Genomic DNA, 12,746 nt, shown 5'->3' on the forward strand with positions numbered 1-12,746 from the left:
AAATATATAATAAACATGTCTTCTAAAAATAAATCTATTATTTCACATTACAATGTGATATTTGTAATGATTTTTTTTCTATGCACTTTTGTGTTTGTAATTGTTTTCTACAATTTCTCCAAAAGGAAATTACTTAAAATTCATACAGCAGCTGCTTCAGTTCATTAATGCAACACACCGAGAAATAGCACAGAAATGATCTTGCAAGAAATACAGAGCTGTCAGCTTCTTTAATTGAAAATAAATTTAGGTCAATTAAAGGTTATTGGACACAGTGAACTACTGACAACTGTGCACACAAAATAATAATGGTATAAGTCATTATATTTGCATATTTTTGTCAACAACTTTCATTAAACACCTGACAGTTCAGTTGGAACAAAGAAACTCACAGGCTGAGGTATATAAACACCTGTAGAGGATAATATGATTGCAGATTATTATACAATTTACACTTGAAGAATAAGATGGCTGTGGCTCTTCATATATGAATCACCGAAACACATTCTTTGACTTTACATGTCACAGAGTCAAACATATTCAGAGATTGTCATTTCTTTATGTATTAAGTTATTCAATTTTCTTAAATGTCATTGCCAGGTCTGCCTCAACAAACATTAATTAGAGGCAGATTTCTAGATTTCAACCTGCTTGAAATCCAGTATTTATCTGCTCTTTTTCATTAAATATTTTACTTCCAAAGAGTTGTATTTTACGATAATTAACACACAGGTTACAATATATCTTTTTTGACATAAAATATTAAATTAAATGTGACAAGACCGATCAGATCTGACGGGGCTCTTTGGAATGGTGGGGTTTAAAGAGATAGGAAGTACAAGAGAGTGTTTTAGGCAGAGAGTGAAAATAGCGATGTACAGAATGGGAAAAAATAATCATATTATTTTTTTCAAAATGTGTTCTAGCAGCCCCCAAAAATAAAATTATGAACTCATAAGTTATCATAATATGGGCACTTTAAGCTTTGTCTGCACATGAAACTTAAAAATTCTGACCTCATTCACATTCATGATGCAAACTTCCTCATGGCTATTATTCTTATATCAAAGTAACTGTTAGAAAAATAAAGAAACAGTGAGTTCTGTGGGATTCGGTACGCAGAAATTCACATCTTCTGTCCCAGCTTGGCTTTCTGAGTAAGAGAAGAAACAGAAAAAAGCTTCATGGTTGCTATAACAAGTAACACAGTTAGAGACCATTATTCACTGCTTGTAATTGTGAATAGAGGGATATTTTAAGACTTACTATCCATGGTGTATGTTTAGGTTTTACGTTGTAGGTAGCCTTCTCTTGTACTCGACTAAACGACAGACCTAAAAATATTAAAATTAAATAAATTGCAGTGACTGGGCTAGATGACGCTCAAGTCAAGGGATTTTAGAGCTACTTTACAACTTTATAGAAATAAAGGTGACTTTACTTGATGTGAAGACAATCAGACAAGCAAAGCAGCAATAAAGGCATTTTATTCCTCACTGCTCCTGGAGTTGGCATTTATTCTCTCTCTTCCACAGCTCCATAAAATCTGACGAAAAAAAATGTGTGCAACACTGTGAAGAATGTGTCTGGTGAAAAATCCTTCTCTTCTGCCTAAGGCTTGACCGCTAAAAACATGCTCAGCTCCAGAAAACATTCAAAGAAAAGCATGACACTATGAAAAAAAAATTACAAAATAAGATTAGAAAGTTTACTCTGGGGAATTGTGAAATTGATCAGCTTACTTCAAGCATGTGAAATGTGAAATTTTAGCTTATAAAAATAATGCTCTTACATAAATGTAATTTCTTATCGCCCACAGCAATCTTTCAGTATGCTTAAGCCTAGTACTTGGAAGAAACTGCAACATTCAGACAATAAGCACAAAGAGCTTTCAAATTAATTGATGTTTAATATTTGTTATTTTTTCCACTCCAAGAGCCAAGGTTTTAAAAACTGGCCCCTTTTAAAGGAGACAATCTAACTGTCAAGTCAATCTCAGTTAATTGGACTATAAGTACCACAATTAAAGGAAAAGCAGAGGTAAAGAAAGAGAGAGATAGAGAGGCTGATACTAATACACAAACATAGACACACGCACTCAGATATGACACAGTTAAAGTGAACAAGAGATTTGGTATGATTAACTCCCCGTGTCAGCTAGCTGGTTTTCCTGGAGCTACATCTCTGCTTTGGCTGTGGGAATTAAAATAGGGCATTTTAAATGTGACACTGACTTGTTTTGCTCGTCACTGAATGACACGGGTTATCATGAAGAGGTTATCAGAGATTTGCTCCAGTTTTGAACAAACGGACTCCCATTTCATTCAAAGTGAGAGGTGTGAGATAGTACATGTCTGTATAAGTCTTTGAAGGTTATGGTCATCATGACAAACATAAACCCACGAAAATCTGATTACACGTAAGCCAGTTGTAATTCGCTGACATAAAATATGAAGGAGCAAATCATTGTATTTGCAAATAGTCTCAGCATGAACATTTGATGAGGCACAGGTTGACTCCAATTGGAGAACCAGGACTCTGAAGTCATTACCGCCGTAATATCAATGTCACTTCATTTATTCCTGCATGGAGAATCTCCTGTGATCCACTAATAAATTGAATGACGAGCCCAGTGTTCGTACACATTTTCATACCTCTCACCACTACAATTCAGTGCAACCAGAGAAGCCCCAAAACACAGATTACATCAGTTCACACCTCATGGCCCCAACATGAGATCTACAGCTCATTACACCGATTTATAATGTTGCTCAATGTGTTTGCGCTTAGAAAAAAAACACTGAAATGTTTGGTAGTGGTGTAGTAGTGAGGCAACGGTGTACGGTATTATTAATGTTCATAATTAAGGTTAGATTTTTTTTAATGAACATGAAATGTTGCCAAATTGACTTGAGGAAAGACATGAAAATGATATTGCAAAGGTGACTGAACTTGTGATTTTTGTCTGGAAGAACACAGGAAGTGAGAACATGAGCCATATCTAGGACCAGAATTTCATAGAGAGTTGGAGCAGAATGCAATGAACCAGAATACCCTAGCAATCCCATGCAGTAGTAACTCCCTGGAAACCATCCACACCACCAAGAAAGTCCTAACAACTACCTATCAACCATTCCCCAACCATCTAACGACCACACAGAAAAACGTGTATTTTATTTAGTATTTTTGTACTAAAATGGCTCATCTGCTATGCTGTAATTGTGTCTGTATATTGTACTGGTTACCATGGTAAATAATAATCACATTGCTTCTCAGAGCTCAGGGCAGCAGAAATAGTACAGCATTTAAAAAAATGGTATGAGTAGACAGAGCATAGACCAAACAGCACAGAGACGTTCTCTATCTCTTACACCATACACACTCCTGTCTCACTCAGTTTTTCTTCCTCTCTTCCTTTCTGTAGTCAATTTCATGCTCTGAAAAATAAACATTAGAGGTTGAAGCGATGGAGCCAGAGACTGTTACTCTCCTGGAGTTTCAAAATCATACAAATAAAAAAAAAATCGTCCTTTTTTCCGATCCTCGTTCTGTCTGTTACTCTGAGTGGAGGCAGTGCGGAGGGTTAAAGGGGGTCTTTCTGTGGTCATGCCACCCATCTGAGAGCTCAGTGAAGGAGACCCATGAGTCTCCAGAACAAAGGGGTAGAGATGAGAAGGGGATAGAGATTCAGCAAGGACCCCACCCTGCTGCCCCTGCCGCCTGATCACATGTGGGTTTTGTTTACGACGACCAATTTGAATACAAAGACGGCAGTACATTAAACAATTTACTAAAGCCTGTATTGAAGTAGAGAATGAAAAAATAGAAAGACCTTCCAGCTAACTTCAAGTTGAGGGATGGAAAAAGAGGTTTCACCACGGCAACTGATGATGACTGGAGTGCATAAGACGAAAAGAGGTCAATAAATTGTTGACGAGAATAAAGTGCCGACAGAAACAGTCTTCAGTGATATAGACAGATCAGGCAGGTTGACTCAGACACACTTACAGGAAATAAACAAGAGAACAGAAACCATATCAAACAGAGATGGATCGAAGCAGAGATGGAGAAGGCAAATAAACAAGATGGTGAGCAACTATAATAAAACACAATCGCCAGATTGTTCGGCTCACCTTCGTCAGAGAAACGAAATACTGAAAGGGTTGAATTAGCGATTAACGAGCCGAGGTGAAATGTGGATGAAATTAGTGAGAATAATGAAATTAAGGACTCTCACTTTTCATGTCACTAGCTTTACATAAATAATGTTAGAGCGATCGGGTCTAGGTCAGGTCAGATGAATTTCCCAGAATTCTTGTTGGCTCCCAGAGGCCATCGCAGAGCCTCTGTCACATTTATTTCTCAACACCTCATTTCTCCTTTCGCACAGGGCCACTGACTGTACATCCATTCCAGCATTATTCAGACTTTAATTGTTTCCCAAAGTGATGTACATAAAAGAAGGTTTGCATGGCTCCTCTGTAATACTTATTTGGATGAGGAAGTGATGACATTTTATTTATACAAGTAATGACGCATACCAGGGCATACTATCTGCAGTTTATATTGTGATATTAAAAAAGTAAAGGCAATTTCATCAGATCACTTGAATAACTATATTTGAAAAGAGTCAATAATTTAGAATGATTTTGTGAATTATTTTGTCGTTAAATGCATTTGTATTAATATTTTTGTCTTCTTGTTGCATTTAGGGATGAATAATTTTGGAAAAAAAATTGCAAAATTACAAATTTGAGTTTTCTTATTTGGGTTTACTTGTTACAAGAACCAACTCTCTAACTTTCAGTTACCATAAAAGATATTAGATGTAAAAGATATTCTCTTTCCACTTGATTCACACTTGTTTTTGATTCACAGTAAAAACAATCCAATTTTGTTTTATCATGAACCGCCTTTGAAATGCATTCCCAAAAATGAGGTTTTTCAAAATAAATGCTATCTCAGAAATTCACTCTAATAATACATTTCTTAAGACTAACATTACTTTGCTTTCTTGTTTAACTCCATGAGATGCAAAAGGGATGCAAAATGAGATGCAAAAGGAAAATCCCTTCTGAACTGGCAGTAAAATCAGAGTCTAACATAACATCCATATGAAAAAAATAACCACCATCTGAACAGGGCTTGTTTGCAATTCTTTTTACCTATATTGAGAAATTCTTCAATTTTGTCCTTAAAGGGCTGCAGGTGCTCATCAGATGAGACATTACACGTCTTTTCTGTTTCTGCTGACCAGGCTGTAAAATTAATTAGAGAGCAGAAACACAGATATAAGAAACAAACAAACAAAATGATTAATGGAACTGAAGAACAGTTTGTTTTAAACAGTGTAAAAAATAAATAAAAATTGCCTACAACAACAAGCCACACAAATCACCTTCAAGAGACACATTGTAGGGATTCTTGGGGAAGTCTTGTAAAGAAACTATAAGATGCATAAGCCAAATTTCTTAAAAATAGTAGCTCTGTGATGGCCCCACCATATGGCTAAACTTCTATCAACCAGCACTAGCATTTCAACTTGCATGCACTTTATTTAGCAGGTTAGCATGTTACATTCTTCCTGCTTCCTCTTCTAGCACTTTATAGATAAATCAGTTAAGAGAAAAATATGCTATCTGTGACCTGTGCTAACAGATGCTTCCCTTCGCTTCTGTTTGCTGTACATCTGGAGTCTTACACAAGGCCGACAGGCTTCACCATGTCACACTCCATCACTACAGTCAGTGATGGATCACAGCTTCGCATGGCAATCAGTGCAACCCAAACACACACATGCTAATGTCCCTGCCAGCTGGATCAAGGGCTTTGTAAAAGCGAGGACCTGCCTGGTCGCCCGCAGCATAATTCTGTGCCCCTTCCAGCTGTCAGTGTCACACATCTTAGCTTAGCTTATTAATGTAGTGATGATCCATTTATTGTATGGACCTGTAAGAGAGAAGCCATGGTTATTGTGCAACGAGGAGATTTTAGGGATGTGAACTGTTGAGGATTCAGAGAAACACAGAGAAGAAATATTTGCCTGCGTTAAACAAACGTAGGCTTGATCTGTTCAGCAGGTGTATGCCAAAACGATTTAGCTAAGCATACAAGCTCTGGAAAAGTACATTTACAATTTATCAACCACATGGCCTGACTAATAAGCTTTTGAAAGATTAACAATTCAAATCGCCAGCTAGGGATTCGAGCGAAGGCACACAAAAATATGGCTGACAGCAGGGGCGAAGCTAATAGGCTGTATAGCAATGCATCAACCAAACCATCTTTCAGTCGGAATTTCCATGAGCCAAATGCAAATCCATCTGATATGTCTGACTGGTTCGAATAGAACTAAAAAGGCTTTGACGTTATTATTTGTGTGTGGTAGACAATCTCACTCTGGATAGATGATTGATTGCAAATGTGTTTTTGATGTAGGGCAGTGTTCTAATTTGACCACATCAACATCCACAAGTGTTTTTTCAAGGATATGAATAAGCCAAACATGCCGACAGTGGAATGTGAGTATTTCCACATCTGTGAGTGTGTGTGTGTGTGTGTGTTTTTGTGCTGGCAATGAAAATGTTTGCAGGGATTTAAATTTGGCTTTGAGCATGTAATCGGATTCTTACACCTCATTCACACTCTGTCGTGCACTTAAGCTGGGTCGTACAACCTTTGACTTGCGGCACAAAGCTGAACCATTCTCAATAACCTTTTGAAGACCCTTATAAATTGCTTTACTGGTCAGGGAGCAAAATAGACAGGCAGTTTAAGCCCTTTACCTGCCTGCTAGGTTCTTTTCAAAAACACCAGAATATATGGTAATTCCTACTAACAGGGTACAAGAGGATCTACAAATTCTTTATAACTTTACTGAATTTATTAGATTTTTTTTCTTTGACAAATGGCAAGTGAAAATAAGAATGGATTTATACGTTAATCATTAACTTTTCATTCCTATCACCAGAATGTCTAAACTCAATTTATCAAACTAAATTGAAAGAATTAGATGCATTTATTTGATCCAAGGCTACATTTAATTGATCAAAAGTACATTACAACTGTAATACTGTGAAAAATGATTACAATTTAAAATAACTCTATGCTGTTTTAATATATTAGAAAAATATATGGGTAAGCTGAATACTGTGAAAAAATGATTACAATTTAAAATAACTCTATGCTGTTTTAATATATTAGAAAAATATATGGGTAAGCTGAAATTTCAGGAGCCATTTCTTCAGTCTTCTTCAGTCACATGATCATTCAGAAATCATTCTAATATGTTGATTATCAGTTGTGTTGCATTATATATATATTTATTATTATTTTTTTAATATATTTTTTATTCTGTAAATTATTTTATGAATAGAAAGTTCAATAGAATAGTACTGATTTATTGGTCACTTTTGATACATTTAGTGCATCCTTGCTCAATAAAAGTATTTTTGTACCTATACCAAAAGAAAAATAATTTTTTTATTGATTCCAAATTTTTTAACATTATTGTATACATACTGTACGGTAAAAAGACAGTTCACCTGTGCCTTTACAGTGCTTTAGGTCTGTAAAAACAGGTTAAACCCCTAGGAAAAGTGCTGAAATGACCCCTCTTTCTTATTTATTTACTTGCCGGAGCCTTTAACAAACCACATTTGCATTATTGATCATTGTGGCAGCCAGCTGGGGGCTCAATAAAAATCAATGAGCCTTCTAAAGAAGAACATGGGTCATTGGTGCTTGTGAATACAAACTAAGCATGTGTGTATGTTTTTGTATGTGCACACTTGTATGTGAATTTATGTTTATCGGTATGTGCATGGATAGGTGTATATGCTGTGCTTTGTATTTGCTTTGTGTTTGAGTGTGTCCAAAACTCACCATTTAGAGCTTTCTGTTGCTCGCGAATGTCACGTTGAAAATCCTCCAACTTCATCTGTGATGCCAGAAAAATATCCTGAGGCTCTGGAAATGGGTACACGCATGTTTCTTTACCTGCATCCTGACACACAAACAATGGAAAGTCTAAAGCGCATTCACACAAAAAACAGGATGTTGCGTTTATGAGATCATGAATGTAACATTAGTTTATTTGAAAAATAATTGAATGTGAATTCTGTTCAAATAGTTTGGTGTTTAAATTTATTGTGATTCCAAAAACAATGAAAACATCAAACACAACAAATCAATCTCAATAACACTCCGTCTGTCAGAGATCAGAGCCGCTCACATGCACACGCACATACTGTACACATGCTCTCTCCTAGTTATTTGCATGAATGTTAGAAGCACTTCAACAACCTGTGGATCATATTTTGTCAATTTGGACACAACCTTTTAATCACTACATCTGGAATGACTGCTGACAGTATTTACAATACAGTTCTTTTAATCTACGTCCAAAAAGGGCGTCAAGCAATCAAAGGTCCCTGCTCATTCAGGGCAGCCATTTGTCTATATGGTGAAGCAAAAGAAAGGAAATGAAACCAAAAACAAAGCCACATTTTTTTCTACCATGCAGGGTGATTCTAAGGGACCCGGGGGTCTGTTAGTCGAGCCAATCAAATAAACAGTTGCCCAAACCTACCTCATCAAAGTGTTGCAGATAGTAAGCAACTATGTAGGACAGGAGGCTCTGAGAATTGTCCTGATGGAGCGAGTGGAGGAGGAGATGAGAGATGGAAATAAACTCAGGAGAATAATCATTTTTCATGTTTTGGGATTGTATACACTTGTTTAGCTAAAAGCAATTGTGAATAAGAGGCTAGACTTGATGGCTTGCAAAAGCACTCGCTCGCATGCACATGTGTGCAGACACACAGACCACATGGGATGTGGATATAGGCTACTGCCTTGGCATAATACTATATTGATGGCTCATTGTGAGTGATGCTGCCAGAACTGTTTATGACCTAGTTAATGGGGACAAGAGACCACTGAACTACCATATGCAAATTTACATTCAGGTTCAGATTAAGATTTTTGCTACTTTAGTGCTGGTCTATGTGGTCAATCTGCACAAATGATGTTGACCAGTAAAACTCAAACTTATAAAAGATTTTGTAAAATAAAAATGTTGCCATAATTTAATTAGCATTATGTCATTCCAAAACGGTATGACATTCTTTCTTCTGTGTAAGGCACAATAAGGATTTTTGGAAAATGTTTGTGAATTCATATATTACACCTGTACAAAAATTGCCTGTTTTACTGCTTGATTTTGCAAGCTGGAATTTCTTAACATGCTATTTTACTTTATCATATTTAAACACACTGGTTTGTGGTGCAAATATTTTTACAGTTTACTGTATTTTGTTCTTCTGCTACTGATGAATCAGTCACGACAATATGGCTGATGAATCAGAAGTCTCACACATTCACAGATAATAGCTTACTTCTGCTTTGCAAAATAAGGTGGATGACATGAAAGTCAACAGAGCGCAATATTTAAGACCACACTGACTTAAACTGTATGGACAAAACAGACAAAACATTCTTTAATGTCTCAAGTAAATGATGACAGAATTTTTTTATTTCAGGGTGAACTACTCCTTTAAACTAGAAATAGGGATCTCATTTTTACTTACACTGCTCTTGACATCTTTTAAATTGTGCAGGATGTCAAGGATAAATCCATCTCCATGTCCTCGGCTCCGGTTGCACCCGTTCATAATGTTCCCAAATGCTAGAACCAAACCTACTATAACCTGCAGGGTGGCTTGACTTGATTGTAGAGCCTTTAAACATAGAAGAGGGAGAAGTGGTTGTTTTCTTCTCTGCTTTCTAGTTGAACTTTTAACTTGAAATATGACAATGGTGAAGCTGTCACTGCAATCTCACTAGTGTGCTTCATGTTTCTCTCACCCTACAGACTCTCAGCAGTGTTTCAAGCTTGCGCTGAGCTGATGTAACACAGACTGTGTGATGTGAACTGGAAAAAAAATGCAGAAAACTGAGAAATGAGGAACCTCTGACAACGGCAGCAGAAACTTGACAGAGAGAGGGACAAGAGAGGGACACAATGTGAATAATTGATTGATTGATTGATAGATAGACAGACAGACAAGACTGATAAACAGATATAGACAGACAGACAGATCGTTACTGTTTTGGCTTGTCCAGTAGTTTTGCATTTTCTTTATCTTTTGAAGATTTGATTTATTTGCCAATCTGTTCCATCTCGTCTTTCTGAGCTCTCTGTAAGGTTGACAGAAGAACAGAATGAAAGTACACTGAGAAATGTCATTCCGGGAAAATACACTTATATTCTTCTTTTACAACATTGTATAACTATCCAATAGTGATCTAATCTCTAATACTCTCTGGAGTGCGTTAGTATTTGTGTGTGTGTGTGTTGCGTTATGGTCTTTGATAAGCACCCAACAAACAGAAGCATGATCCACACTTCAGACTGTGCTTGAGTCAGAATAAAGAGAACAAGCAGGAGAGAGGAAAGAAGGGATATACTGTGTGTGTGTGTGTGAGGGGGTGTTCTGTGGTTTTGGTTGAAGGAGTCAGAGACAGCGTGGAGTCTCGCACACTAAAGAGAAACAACCTCAACATTTAAACTCAACAACACCGCCTCAAGCTACAGCGGGAATGGGTGGGTGGGTTGAAGGAAAAACAGAGGGATGGAAGGAAAGATTTCAGCAGAAAGTTCCTACACACACTAGGGTTGCACGGTTATGACAGAAATCATAATTGTTGAATATTCCCTTGAAATTGTATTTCCAATTATTAATTATGATTATCACAATTTATGTTACAAGCTGAAAACAGAACTGAAAAACCTTTAGTGCTTTTCTATAGTTAAGCCTCAAATGTCAACTACACATCAGGTTGGTTTGTGTCCACAATTGTAATCGCAATTAGAAATTTGTGAAATTTTGTGAAAAGTGGGGACATCCCATAGGCGTAATGGTTTTTATACTGTACAAACTGTATATTCTTTGGCCCTTCACCAACCCTACACCTAACCCTAACCCTCACAGGAAACTTTGTGCATTTTTACTTTAAAAAAAAAAAAACGAATTCTGTATGATTTATAAGCGTTTTGAAAAAATGGGGACATGGGTTATGTCCTCATAAGTCACCCTCTTCTTGTAATACCTCTGTCATACCCATGTTATTATACAAAGTCGTGTCCTGATCACAAAAACATGTGCACACAATTAGACACAAACACAAAACACCACACTTTTATGTCACTTTATTTTTTGTTAACACTGCACTATGTGTATTTTTAAACTAAAAATAAAATAAAACTACATGCATTTTGCAGAAGAACATTGTTTTGGTTGTGATTCAGCACTGCGCAAATATAGCCTATGTATAAATATATATATATATAGAAACACTGTTGTTGTGTTGTAGGTGCCAAATGTTTAAGAGTGTACACATATGAGGGGAGCCAAAACCCCCCTACCCCACCCAAACGACTGAAAGGTTTTACTAAATATTTGTTCATTAATAAATTTTTCAACTCAAGAGTAAATATGCACATAATATAGTTATTTTAATATATTTTACTGTTAATTATTGTAAGTAAATTAATAAATCAAATCAAACGTATTAATAGACTTTCCCAATCTTTCTTGAATAAGAAACTGGTGCGTGACAAATCTGAATTTGGCAGATACTAACCTATGCTTGCGCATATATATATATATATATATATATATATATATATATATATATATTTATTTATTTATTTATTTATTTATATGTATGCATGTCTCTACAGTCATGGGCTCATTTTTTGGACATACATTTTGTGTTTTGCACCGCTCAGCTGTTGTGGTGTTCATTCATATTGTTTCTAGATTATTCTGTAGTGTGATCAGATGCATTTTAAAAAAATTGCTAAAAGCTTCATTGGCCAAAAAATGAACAAGGTCAAATCACTATCATACAACATATATTGTAATACTAGACTGATTGTTATAAAAGGAGGGAAGAAGTGCTTCCAATCATTGTGTTCTTGTAAGCAATGGTTATGTTCAAAGAAACATATGCACCCATCATCGCTTTGCATCAAAATGGCCTCACATGCAAGGAAATTGTTACAAAGAATATTGCACCAGAAAGAACCATTTACCGAATCATCATGAACTTCAAGAGAGTTTCGACTGCAGTGAAGAAGTCTTTAGGACGTCCCAGAGTGTCAGTATGGTCTCCTCCTAAGGAGTCAGCTACAGAATCGTGTCACCAGCAATGCAGAGCTTGCTTAGGAATGGCAGCAGGTTGGTGTGAAAGCATCTGCATGCACAGAGAGGCCAAGACTTTTGGACAACGGCTTGGTGTCAAGAAGGTCAGCAAAGAAGCCACTTCTCTCAAAGAAAAACATCAAAAACAGACTGAAATTCTGCAGGAAGTACAATAAGTGGACAGCAGAAGACTGGTGCAAAGTTATTTTCTCTGGTGAAGCTTCTTTCTGACCGTTTTGGACATCTGGAAAATTGATGGTTTGGAGAAAAGGTGAACACTACGATGAGTCTTGTATTGTGCCAACAGTGAAGCATCCTGAGACCATCCATGTGTTGGGTTGCTTTTCAACCAAGAGATTGGGCTTTCGCATAATTCTGCCCAAAAACACTGCCAGGAATAAATAATGGTATGAAAACATCCTTCAAGAGCGACTTTTTCCAACACTCAATGAGCAGTTTGGTGATGATCTGTGGATTTTCCAGCATGATGGAGCACCATGTCATAAAGCAAGAGTGATAAAGAAGTGGCTCGAAGAT

At 36.5% G+C, this 12,746-nt stretch overlaps 1 long non-coding RNA gene across 1 annotated transcript; it reads right to left on the minus strand.

Annotated features, from left to right (window-relative positions):
• Positions 1–8,589: 8,589 nt before the first annotated feature.
• On the minus strand, positions 8,590–10,352 carry LOC113094557 (uncharacterized). Its single transcript, XR_003288124.1, has 3 exons — positions 9,868–10,352; positions 9,591–9,740; positions 8,590–8,650 (listed from the first exon to the last, which is right to left on the minus strand). It is a non-coding gene; the product is annotated as an uncharacterized LOC113094557 (long non-coding RNA).
• Between the last annotated feature and the right edge of the window lie 2,394 nt (positions 10,353–12,746).

This window comes from Carassius auratus, unplaced genomic scaffold, assembly GCF_003368295.1.
Source record: "Carassius auratus strain Wakin unplaced genomic scaffold, ASM336829v1 scaf_tig00215410, whole genome shotgun sequence".
Lineage (NCBI taxonomy): Eukaryota > Metazoa > Chordata > Actinopteri > Cypriniformes > Cyprinidae > Carassius > Carassius auratus.